The 13,910-nt window shown below is 34.7% G+C and overlaps 2 protein-coding genes across 3 annotated transcripts in view; one reads left to right on the top strand and one right to left on the bottom strand.

Annotated features, from left to right (window-relative positions):
* Positions 1–13,910, bottom strand: part of Idgf4 (Imaginal disc growth factor 4) — a 76,181-nt gene that overhangs the window by 22,514 nt on the left and 39,757 nt on the right. The window lies entirely within an intron of this gene.
* The window catches only part of LOC139995209 (uncharacterized), an 82,359-nt gene continuing 70,072 nt past the window's right edge, over positions 1,624–13,910 (top strand). For both annotated transcript variants that reach the window (XM_072018440.1, XM_072018439.1), the window contains exon 1: positions 1,624–2,141. The gene's annotated coding sequence lies outside the window, so the exon portion shown is untranslated. The remainder of the gene's footprint in view (positions 2,142–13,910) is intronic.

Below are 13,910 nucleotides of genomic sequence, written 5' to 3'. Positions count from 1 at the left end.
GCAACCAATCAGGTCTCGCCACTTCGGCAGATGACCAATGCATGGATTCGCCATTGCCAACCTATGATTAAAAAATGCTCTAATTAAGCAAAAAAATTCAGAAGCTCGTCGACGGTGCTCACTTTGTTATTGGAGGAAAGAATTAAATATTTTTTAATTGACAAATAAAATTATGGATTAGACAATTAGAAATATGGAGACTAGGTTAGTAATTTCGAACCTTCAAAATCACGATTGTATAATACTGTATCTTTCTCTTTATTTTAAAGTTGATAAAGAAGATCGGGAATATAATTTAGTATTTTGTTAAATATTATAAGGAGTATTATGAGGAGATAACAATATTAAAATATTTGTATAGGACGAAGTTTCACATAGAATAGCTTCTAAGATGATTATGTGTAATACAATAGCATTTCTTACGATAAATTTGCAAAGAATAGCTTGTTAAATTAATTAAAGAAGTAATCGGGATTCGGTGCGATTTCTTCTTCCGCGAATGAAAGCACGAGACGAGAGAGTGACCCTCTTCTTAATGCTGCTACTAGGTCGTTATAAATTTCTCGAAGAATCGCATTTCCCTACTTTGTTCCACTTAAAACTCGCAATTATTGTTTTATTATATATTAATTTAGATTAATTAGGAATATTTTAGGACCCACTAAGATTATAGTATACACTTTTATATTTTTTTATTATTATCTAATATTTTACAACAATGGTCTACGAAGTTTGAAAATAAGCGGAAACGACTTTTCTTTCTTTTTTATCAACAAAGAAATGCGAATAAAATCGTATAGCGTAACAAAGTGTGAAGACAAGTTTATTTCCATAACAATCAGAACTTTATTGCACGCAATCATAATTTTCTGTCAACACGTAACGTCATTGCAATTACTTGGTATAAAATATCTTTTGAAATGATTTAATAGTTTTGAAACAATTAAAAACCAGTTTTACTTGCATTTGCAAAGTTCGCAAAAAAGGTTTTTCACCTGTAAAATAAATTTTCTATTTACTAGTAACATCATATAATATTTCTAAATTTATCCATAAAAAATTAAATTCATTTATAAAATATTTAAGATTTAATATTTTGTAATAATGAATAATTATAAACTTTAATCAGTTACTAAAATCTGCTGCATTTTGTAAATCAGAATATCCTCACAACGATAATTTTCATCCATATAGAATTCCTATATACTATTTATTAAGAATTGATTCTAAATATAAATTTAAAAGAGAGATGCATTTATTATCAACATTATGCAACGTTTATAAAATCACATATAATATAAATTATTATTATGAATTATTAATATACAACTATTAAAATCATACAATATTCACTTATAAAACATTTATGATTTGCCAGTAATATACTAAATTAACAAAACTTTCCAAACTAAAATATCCTCAGAGACATACGATTTTAATCGACATAAATACCATATCCTTAAAAAAATCACGCGTAATTTATTCTTCAAATTAATATTAAAAAATTACTGTATAATAGAATTTAAAAGAATAGTGGCTCGCAACGCTTCTGCGGCGTGTCTAGTTACTTTGAACGTCGCTACAGCAGTCGTGTGGCAGCAGTGGCGCCTGGCGGGGCACGGCTCTGCGAGCATCGGCCGCTCAGTCAAGAAACTCGACTGCACCGAATCACTACGAAGCGAGGTTAAAATCGGTACGAGCCAGGAGCGCGGTGCTCTCTGTAACTCTAGGCTTTGCCTGCACGGCAGTGGCTTTTCTGACGGATTCAGTGTGTCGCGAGTTACTTCCGTGTTCCAGAATTCAGTGTCCGTAAGTTATTCGTGTTCGAGCCGTGTTCCCTAGTGTTCCTTACTTCTCGCGGGTTAAAGGACGAGGCGGAACGGGAACGTCGAAGAAATCGTTTTTCTTTTCTCGACTATCGAATACTTGGACACGCGTCGCTCTTGTACTCTCTCGCGTGCGTACATGTATTTATTCGAGATCCACTGGTAAAAAAAAAAAAGCAGCCTAGTGACAGTGATGAGTGTTTCTTCGCTTGTGTTCGTGGCCGTTGTTCGGGGCTTACGTGACTGTGACCGTGACTGCTGTGCCGCCGCCGCCACCGTGATGTACTTCGCAAGCTCCACCGCCAAGGAGATGCTGTAAGTCAAATTTTCTGTATAATATTCTAATTCATACTATAACTTTCTCTTTTCGTTACCCGCGAAATTGTAATTTCGTTGCACAGTCCTGTGCATCCATTACGGATAGCCTTTGCGTGCTTGTTTATGTGCCGCAGATGGTACGAAGGTCGATCCGGAAATGGGTCGAAATCGTGATTTCCTATCGCGATTATCCATCGTATCTCGTACCTCTCTTCTTTCTACGCTCGTTAAAATTTCTCTGCAACATTCCCTCTTTCGTGTCGTCCGTAGTAAATATTTTGAACATGGCTCTCCACTCGTCTCCGCGTTTTCAAATATTCGATATTTTTTGTACGTATCATATAAACAAAGGCTAATTTACGTGTTATATTAGAAAGAAACACAAGGGTGGATATTGCTTTAGAGAAAAATTGATAGGAAATTTATTCAGCGACGTAACGAGGCCGTTGCTCTTCGAACCGATAATGCACAATAGCAGATGCGAATAATTTTCGTCGCGATTGTCGCGAATTACTCGTTGCCCCGTGTGTACTCAGCCGTACTTTTTTTTCCCTCTTTCGCGAGAGATAACGAGAGCGCGGGGCAGTTTTTTTGACGTTGGTCTCTCTCGCTGCGCAATAAAGGCGGCTCAAGGCAACGCTAACATGGTGGCTGTTGCCGACGGAAACATTGAAAGTCCGACGAAAAGGGTTCCCGATCGGTCGACCAAGGCATTTCCCATTTCCGCCCGTCTTCCGACCGTCCTCTTGAAGCCATAGATTTCTCGACGTGTCACGCTCGTATGTTACGTATATACGTGTACATGCGTGTGCATACGTGTACGTTTCCACGACGAGGTCGTATGTATCGCTCCTTTGGTCGCCCGTTGAAAATGAAAACCTTACACTCCGCCTGCCTCGAAATTGGTAATTCGAACATATCAACCGGACCAGTTTCGATTTCGAAATTCGAGCTCTGCGAAACCATTCTCCGATATCTTACCATTTTAATACCGAATAGCTTCTCTGTTCTTGCTTCGTGCTAGAAACGCAGTTAGTCATGCATGAAATTATTACGATTCTTCCAGTGGCGATCATCGAATCGTCAACGAATTATGATAAACCGTGGTTATATTAGTTATCACGAGTATCGAAGAAAATGAATATTGAAACGTCAGGAAATTCCGTAACAGTAGTCACTTGCTTCACGGTGCATATGTACAGCAGTGCCACGTTAACTGACCGGGATTTTACCTCGTTAACTGACCGGCGTTATCCCCTCCAGTTCTTGGAAGACATTTTGCAATAAGTCTGTAATATTTATAAATATTCATATGTGTTCAATAAACAAATGTGTCATATATCCGTATTCAGTGAAGAAAGATACTTAGAATTTCCTTGAAACGTATTTCGTTAACTAGATACATAAGATACATCGTCAAAACGAAGCATTGTATCTATATCATACGTTAATATCGTGTAACTGACTCTAGTGGTAAATTACATACTATTTTAACACTATTTATATATGACGTAGACATACAAGTTTTATGTTTCAAATAAAAATTATTTAATTTTATCGTGAAAAATAGTTTCACAATTATTATACATATTAATGAATATTGCATACATATTTTACGATTGTGTAATTGAGTCGAATAGTAAATTGAAACTATTTAATACCTGTAAAATTATGCGGTATACATAAACACTTTAATTTCTTCGTTGAAAATAGTTCCACTATTATTATGCATATTAACCAAGCATTATTGCAAGTTTTATGGTTATGTAATTCACTCAAATAGTAAATTACTATTTAATACTTGTATTTACAATATATATATATACTAATAATATTTAATTATTTCCTCCTAAGTAGATTCGCAGTTGTTACGTATAGTAAATAACAAATGTATATAAAAATAATTTTGACAATCTTTGAGAGTAACACAGTTAGTACGGCCGTGTGAGAATTGTATTGGCTGGCGAGTGGGTATGTGCAGTGGTGCGATTTTTCAAACGGTACTTGATGGCTTGCGTTGATGCACCGCTTCGGAAATCTATGAAATTGATAGCCACTTACGTAACGCGGTATACAGAATCGCAAAAGAATCCACAAGCGATTAGACGCCATTTTTCACTGGCGTCCTTAACTCATTAAGCAAATAGGGAGTAACGGTTTGTACGTGTGACTGTGTCGTGTCCGTGACGTGTACCGTTCCAAGCAACAGATTTTCGATCCGCCATGTTTTTCTTCGAAACATCGAGTTTCCTTCCGTAATCGTATTTTCATTCATCCTTTGCCGATTTAACGACAAAATAATATATAAAAAATCGCGTTAATAAAACATTATTAATGAATGTAAAATAACGTAACTAGTTTATTGTTACCCTCTTATTTACTGTTTTGTTAAGATATAAAATAAATATCAGAATAATAGATAATTTATGGAAGCTTAGTATGCAAACCGGACATACGAAAAGAATCTTCGTGCTTTATATAAAGATTTAGATAATCATAAAGTACTAAAAATAGTTCAGTTTCTTCAAACTTTATGGGATTTAGAAACTTTGTACGATCTAGAGGAAATAATGGAACAAATTTTTAGAATTCCCTTTCATAACCTCAACATTAAAGAATAGAAATCAATAAAATAAACTGACTGACAAGAACAGATATACATGAAGTTAGCTTTTAATAGGTTATACGTAATGAAAACTGTTATTAAACAAATCTTTGAAATTTTCTGTCATCAATTTCCATATCGAATTCAAAATTGAACGATATTGAAATCAGACATGGAAAAACATGTTTGTCTTTACCAGGCTAGATAACAAGTTTAAAAATGAGTAATCTCGTCAGTTAACGTAAAAATGCTTATATTTCTTCGAAAAAATTTGACATAAATAATATACACGGACATTTTATCGACAGAAATTGAATTTTCGCACCATAAGGCCGTCCATTTTTACCGCATACAAATTCCCCTGGTTTATTTAAATTTATAGGATGTGGAATATTTATGGGGCCGTTGAAGATGCTCGAAAGGCGAGACATTCCGCCCGAAATCGACGTCGTTCATAAATTCCCGCCCCTTTTGGCCCACCCACTCGCCTCTTGGCTACATATTAGAAATCGATTTTACGTTTGTCATGCTTCAACTAGCTGTTATTTATCTCGTAATATACGAATTGCAAACGGACTATCTATATTTAGTGCGTTTTGTTCATTTCGTAGGGACTTAGGAGGAAAAAAAAAAAAGGAAATAATGAAAAAGAGGAAATAGAACGCGAAATATTGAACGCGGTGCGATTCCAGTTTCCTCGAGTCGTTGCAAGTCACGAAAGTTGAACATATGTTGCGCTAATGGCTGCTGTGTGCGTAGGGCTATGCAAATAATACCTCTTCTCAGTTAAATCGGCCATTAGAGGCACGGTACAGTTACATTTTTATTTACCTGAATATCAAGATCTAAAATTAGTCTGCAAGCTTGCTTCGCTTTATAGAAAGAAAATTTTCTCCCGATTATGTAAATATTCGTCAGGGACGCCGTACTTTACAATGTTGGTACAAGTGGGAAAAAATGCTGAAACATAAAATGGTACTATATCAGGGCAATTATTTCGATAAAATATGTTATATGCTTCGCTATGCTATGGGAAAGAAAAATTCATGAAATATAAAATTGCGAAGCCGGTGTAATTATTCTAATAATTATTCGTTATGTATATGGAATAGTATAATAATTGTTATATGATTCATAATAATTGTATGTGTCATTAGTAAAGAAAAAAAAAAACAAGAAAAATTGTTAAGACACAAGACTTATTATCGATACGATCTAAAAATATATCACCGGCTTGTTTCGTTTCATAAAAATAACATTTTTCCGCAATGCATATGTAAATATTCAATATTAATATAACAGGATAATATTGATAAGTATAATTAAGGAATAAATGAGAGTGTCTGATATTCGATATGGGGAATTATATGTTTTATAATGTTGGTAGGGGAAGAGATTGCACTGAAATGCACAATGGCGGGAAATCGTTTAAATAATTAATTGATATAGAACTAATCTACTTTCTAATGTTGGCGAAAGAAGAACAATTATTAAAATACAAAATGTAGTATAAAAATATCGAATTAGCCCATAAGTTAGCTTATCTCATAAAAGAAACATTTTCCTGTAATTACGTAGATATTAAATATAAGGATAATATGCTTTACAATATTGGTTAAAAAACAAAAAAAAATAATAAAAATATTGGCATGTAAAATGTCACCAAACGAAGGGAGGTTAATTATTTAAACAAGTACAATAGCGCGTTAAATAGGATTTGGAAAGAGGATAATTATAATTCCGCAAACGAAGCGTAGTTCAAAAGATAAATGTTTGAATTAATAATTGGCAAACAGAAAAAAAAAGGTTCGCCGCGCGCTGCCTGTTAATTCATAAACTTTTAATCGCATCATTTTTAACGGTATGTAACATGAAAAATGTTAAACAGCCGGGTTTTATCTCGTCGAACGAGCTGCAAACGTAATCTAAGGGAATTACACGTGAATAATGTAACCAGAGGATCAACGGTGTATATTCTTCTATGTCTTTTCTCACTAATCCGGACGTCGTAGTCCTAAACGCCTGATCTTTATTTTAATTCTAACCTTTATTCGTTCATTATCATTTAAACAACACGAGATAATGTTTTTAACTAATTCTTACGAACTTCTTTTCTGTTATGAAGATGGTATTTTCTTTTTGAGAACGTTCTCGTGTTTTTATAGGTATTAAATCTAGTGATTTTTTTCTAGTAGAATAATTCTGAATAACATTTGTTTTATTACTAGACGAAAGGATATAGTCTATTTACCTATGTTTTAAAAATAACGAAATGAGTTATTCTGACGATAACTCGCAACTCAATTTCAACTTTTATTATCTATCGCGGAACATCGTTGCGGGATAAAAATTATGCATAAGCTCAAAAAGTAAATCGATCAAACTCGGGGCAAATGCACATCTACATTTTAGTTTATAAAAGTGATGGATATGCAGGTGTATAGTAATTTCTTTGGCGAATCGGTTTATCAGATAAGGTTTCTAATAAAATTGACGATAGGATTTTTCCCTCTAAATTACTTTTGCCTCCGAGTTCTAATTATTAATTATTTAAAATAATACTTTCATTAGGATTATTAGAATTAGAATTATTTATAAATGCCTTAATAGAATTGTTCGTAATCATGAGATTTAATAATCTTGTAGATTCTTTTATATATTTGAATTCCTTTCTCAATATTTAAGAATTATTTTCAAGTCCTAGGATATTTCTATTTTCTTGAATGCAGAATTTGTTAATTTCATAGCGATTTCTAGTTTTCCATTTCTTCCAATTTTGCTTAAATTTATATTTATATCAATCATATTAAATTCAATGAAATATCCCTCTGTATCTATAAGTACACTTCATTTTACATAAAATTTCCTTTAATGTCGAATGAAAGTTCCCATTCTAAACCCCTTTCTATGCAACATAAATCCGCTTTTGTAGCAGAGGAAAAGTCGGAAGAGCAGCGAAGTTCTCTGATCGAAGTCCATAATCGTATCACGTAATTACACGTTACCTGATCGCATATTGTTCACCATGATCGGTGAGGAATTACGGATGGTTCAGATTCATCGATCACGATCCTTTCGCTAAACAATAGCATCGTGTTTAGGATTAGCAAAAAGCCTCCTAATCAAGTGAAATATATTTCTATTTGCTCTTTTATCATTTATTCTTTCGACCTTTCGTTCCCTTCATTACCGTTGGTTCCTTTTGAGACTTTTTTTTTTTTTTTTTTTTTTCGACATCATCAGGTCCCTGGAAGCAATACTTTATCAAATTAATTAAAAATATTAGTAAATTGACAAGTTGCAAGTTGATAGACCGTACATTTAATAATTAATTTAATCGTTATAATTTTCTAACCATATTGCAATAGTTCGTTTTGTCATTGTCGTCACATAGGACAATCTAGATACTTTGTAATTTCTAGAGCTTATTTGCAATTCCTCAAACTTACCTTCTTTATTATATATGTATATTAATTGTTTATATTTCCTTTATATTTCGCGTCATATCATAGCGAGTCATTAAAAATAGCAATTGGTACAATGAAAAATATGTAGAATCAAAGATCGACAATGTAAGTGGTGGCTAAACGAAAGGCGGGTTCGTCGTCATTTTCGAGGTGGGTTTGGCGAGCGTGGAAAAAGTAGGTTGAGCGCCACTCGGCCTGCAGGACCGCCTAGTTTTTGTCGAAATCGATTTGTCGAGGAGGCGTACACGGATCGCGAACATTGAGACGCTTCCGAGTCGTCTTACCCAGTAATCGTATAATCTGCTGTTATCAAGAATCTTGTTCGCGCTATGCTTCAGTGAAAAAACAAACACACCAACCATTCTAGAGAAAAATATAGGAAACTTGGTCTAGGGGAATTTTTAGGGAACAACAAAATTAGAATTTAATATAAACGGTGGACTTTGTTTTTTAGAAGATTTGAATCTGACGTGGAATATACACCTTTTGAAAAAAAATTAGATTTAGATAAATTTCCTGAGGAACCGCTAAGATTAGAAAGTAATTTGAAATATAAACATTTCGCAATGCGTCTACAGGAATTTTTAGGGATTTCTAGGATTACAGAGATGTAGGTTTTTAATTGCCATACGTTTGCAAGTTTTTTTATTAGTCAGCTTTCTGTAGTTAATTTTCTATTTCATTTATATGCTATTTTATATCTTCAAAAAGTCCTCAAAATACTTGTGATAATTATTAAAGTCTTCCTGAGAATGTACAGTTAGTTTTTAAAACAAATGTTATAGGTTCGATATTAATTACATAGATAGAAATCAATAACGGTTACACAACTCAGCTAAGGGCTAAACGACTTAGTTAAAAATCACGATGAAACGAAGAAAAGGTTGGCAACACGTGATTCAATAGATCAGAAATATCTCGATTACAAAGATTGGCGGCCATCATAGGAAGAATGGCGTGAGATGGGTGGTGACAGAAGAAAATCGACTACGCGAATCTTGTTTACTCGATTCGAATGGAAATTGCAAGCTCATTGCTTGCCTTGGGGAAATAGGACTAGTTTGCAGCCGGAACTCTTTTTCCAAGCGAAATCAACGATCATTTATTTTGGTGGCGGCCATTAACTTTTTACACTAGCCTCCCCACACTACCGCAGCCATCATGAAAATTTGATCGAACACAAAATTCCAGCGTCATGAATGAGGAAGACGCATGAATTATTCATTTTCATAATTAATTTCGATTTGATATTTATTATTGACATTCCACCGCATCAATGTTTAATTAGCAACCATCTGCGTTTCCCATTTTGCTGATCCCGTGTAATGGTGGATTAATGATTTTTCAAAAAGTCTTTTTTCTCTTTTTTTTTTTAATAAAAAGTGATGGAAAATTGAGAGTTGTGAATCAGCGGTGAAAAGTTCGGGAAATTCCATCGGGAAATTATTTTGACGACCGATGTATAACTATGTATCAAACTAAAGACGATGCAAATTTAGGAATAACACGGGAAAGAGAATATTATCTTGTCTAGATGATAATTATTTGCCACTTGTAATTGTAAATCAGCCCAAGATCGAGCTTATAAAAGAAGGAGCTTAAGAAAATAATTGTATATTCAAATAAGAAAAACGAGACGGAATAATAAATATTTAAACAAAAAAATAGTTAATGTATCGTCAGAAAGAGATTTGTCGTTCTCCGAGATACGATTAAGAATTCCTGGGATCTCGCAAAAAATTGCTTTCGTCTTTCATTACGTAAATACTTAAAATTCATAAATTACCAATACAGCCGGTCACTTTTATAGCAAGTTTCCTTCTATTCGACAGTAGACGATGTTATTTAATAACCACGACAAAATGAAGTTGTCGAGACATGTCAGCTCATCGAGACGATTCATCGAATAATTTCTCAAATTTTCTCTACATTCTCATACTAACCTAAAACCGTCAATTTCTTTCTTTTTCCTAACATAAAGCCGTAGTTTCGTTATATAAACCAATTAGTCCAATCGATTTCTCCTTTGTCAATCGGTTATCGTCGCAGGAATTAGAACGTCGAAACCGTGAGCTGCCGTGCAACCGTGTCGATCATCGATTTCTCGATGATTCTTATTAATTAACGAGTCGCCGGTTCGTAATCCTCCGATTGGAATTCAGGCACGCCTCAACATAAGCGTTCAAAGTAATTAACACCACAGTAGATGGAACTCGGGGAAACAAAAGAAAGATTTTAGTACGGATAGATAGGGGCAGATGGCGGCGCGATTGCGCGTAGATTTCTCCGCGATCGGTCTCATCGATTCGTCGCATACTTCGCGGCTGTCTTCTCTCGTTACGCGTGAGATTTTCGAGCCGCTGCGTCAATATTTCAGCGATAATACGCCATCAAAAATAGTCATAATTTATTCGATGAAGTAGCGCAAGTTGTAATCGGTCTTTGCTCGATTAATACAACGTACAGTATCGTATTGATTAATCATGCGAGATTATGTCAATTTTAACGAAGCGTGGAATGTGTGCCAGACGAGCACAGATCAAGCAAGACTTTGTTTTATTTCAGTTACTAGATGGCTGAATAGTTCTATATTCTTATAAATTCGTGATTATTATGCTCATTGAATATTGACTATCAATATTGATAGTCAATCTAAGTATATGGATACATTTGTTAGAAAATACTATTGTGATTTAATTTATCATTGGGAGACTATATTTTATAGAGATTTTTTTAAGATTATCGACTCTAGGTAATTTTAGAGTGTGCCAGTATTATAATTTGATATAAAACTTTAAATATATAAGACTGTTCTTTAATACAGTAGATCTAAGGAATTTTTGTTGAAACTCTAGGATTAAAATTTAATATAAAATGTACACTTTTTCCAATAAGCTGGAACTAGAGGAATTTTTAGAAAAACTTCAGGGAAATTTGGGACTAGAATTTAATACAGTATGAAATATGAACCTTTCTGATTTTATTTTCATGAGATTTTTTAAGGTACTGGTTCTATTTGGAATTTTCAGTACATAGTAGAATTAAAATTTAATATGAAATGTAGACTTATTTTAATACATTGGAACTAGGGGCTTTTCTAGAAAATTCTGGAATTAGAATTTAGTACAAAATGTAGATTTCCTAAAAAGAAGTCGACGAAAGGACTAGAAAATCTTAAGATTAGGATCTACAAGGAAATGTTGAATGCTAATCACTAGAACGTGTTAATGGGTAATCCTAAGTCAGAGAATCGATGGAGAGAATATCATTCGATGTCTGTCGGCGAAAACCAGTTTCGTTGTTCGATTAAAAACAGGATTTCATCGGGGAAAACTCTGTTTCCCGGCAACAGCATTATATTCGCAACTTCCCACCCCCCCCACCCCCCCCACCTCTTTCCTCCTCTACGCCTGCGTTTTCGTGGAAACAGGAATTCCATTAGAGCTTTCAAATCGGCCGACTCTTTCATCAGACAGGATCGATTCCACCGTCATCGTCTATTCGAATTAAAACGAGCCGCGCCGTTTCAGACTTCGCAGAACGTATCAATCTGCGCGCCGCCATTGCAGAAAGGGGGGAAAAAAGTCAGTCGCTTCAGTAAAATTAACGGAGATACGTCCGTAAAAAGAATTCGTGGAATTCCGGTGGTACGAAAATAAACTTTAATAAATTCCTATTAAAATTTATTCAAACTTACGTCTGAATATATTACAGTTTGATCATTGAACGAAATCAACATACATATCGGATTGAGTGTATGTAACACGCTAATTTCTACGTTTAAAGAAATATTGCAAAAATTATTCCAGAGGTGTAAAAACAGCTGTTTTTGTATTCTTTGAAATGAAAGATATAATAAAACTATAGAAGAAAACACTCCTTGGTCATAAATATATTTGATATGAAAATAATAACACGCGATGCGATCTTTTAAGGAGACTTGAACGAATGTGCCTAATGTTACATATTTAGATGTTGAAACAGCTTCGTAGCGATTGCATAATATCAGTATCGATTGTTCGTAAATTTATCGTAGCCCGTCGAATCGTTGAAGGTCTTGCGGTGGTGTTAAGGTTTCGCGCTACAGCTCGCGGCATTTTGCACCGAAACTTGGCGACGAAATTCTACGGGCAATTTGCACGGCGTATAGGCTGCCGCGCAAGTGGGTCAGCCTCTTGGTATCCGCGTGAAAAAAGCTTAAGGCGCTGTCTGCGGCCGTTTCACTCGGCTCTTAACGCGTTCAGCGCAGTAGATAATGTCGACGCGAACCGTGTCTGAAGCAGGCATCGCGAAAATTCCACTTGCTGTTTCGAGAATTTTTATCGATGTAACCGTCTCTCATGAAGAAATGACAAAAAAGAAAAAAGATGACAAAAACATGGCAAAAAGACGAAGATCGTATCACGTAGAATATTTAGTATGTGACACTATGCTTTTCTAATAAATTATGCATTGATGTTTTCTTAAAAACAGGTCTTAAAGTATTTCTTTTAAGGACTGAGATAAATTTCTTTTCTGTTCCCACACAGTATCGCGTTTTTTCACACTTGTAAGAAATTATACTGTGTATGTGCATTGCTGGAGATATATCTTGAACTTTTTATCTGGATCTTAGGAAATGGGCGTGAAGCGTTCTGAAGTTTGTATCAAATTACACTTTACACATAGGTTATGTTATGCAGCGCTCTGTGCTTGATATTTCGGTATTAGGAATGGATTTCGAGAACTTTCTCTATGCAAATATTTTGGAAACTGGTCGTTACCACGTAGCATTACATTTTTTTTTTTTTTTTTTTTTTTGTACATTTGCAATAAATTACATTCCATGTAAGTCTTATCACGTTAATATCTCGTTAGAAGCGGCTCGTGTGGATTTTCACTCGAGAAATTAACATTAGCCCGTAGTACTAGGTTTTACAAATTGCACTGGATAAATTACTGTTTGGTCGTTGCAAGAAATAAACACATTTTCTTTTGGGAATGTATTAATAGCCCATCGATGGTGGTTCTCGCGCATTTGTGTCTGCGAACATGGTGCAGACAGCAATCGATACGACGGATACGTAGTCAAGTATCGCGTGAAACGGTAACCAATGTGTTAACACGCTGTCGGCCCAGAAATACGAAGGAAATGTTAACACTTTCACAACCGCCTACATAAGGGCAGAGAAAATCGCTGGAAACAGCTGCACGCTGTCAACTAAATTTCTAATAAGGAAAACAGTATCCATACTGTACTACGCATTATAATTACGTATCAAAATATTTGAAAATCAAATATAAATTAATCATGCTTGAGTCCTATCTTGTAATAATACAATAACATTTTTTCGTACGGCGTCTTGCATTCGAGAAAAAAGAGTTTGAAAATTTATTAATACACTTTTGGTTAAGGGTTTGGACTAGTATTGCGTAAATTTTTCATTTCGCTTTAAATACAGTGGGACGAAGTTAATAGATTTTGCAGACATATATCGAAGGTGTTGATAAAATGTGAAAGGTGTTAAACTTTCTAACGCTGTTGCTTTTGCATGATTTTTATATTGATGGGTCGTTAGTGGGGTGAATTTTGTGTTGGTCTCACTGGCCGAGTAAGTTTGGTAGCACTGAAATGGCGCAACGCGATTTTGCGGTACCGATACCTAGGCGAGGCTGACGAAAATACACCTCACCCGTTCTTTAATCGTCTGGCCC

This window comes from Bombus fervidus, chromosome 15, assembly GCF_041682495.2.
Source record: "Bombus fervidus isolate BK054 chromosome 15, iyBomFerv1, whole genome shotgun sequence".
Classification (NCBI taxonomy): domain Eukaryota; kingdom Metazoa; phylum Arthropoda; class Insecta; order Hymenoptera; family Apidae; genus Bombus; species Bombus fervidus.
This window is presented reverse-complemented; position numbering and strand designations above follow the sequence as displayed.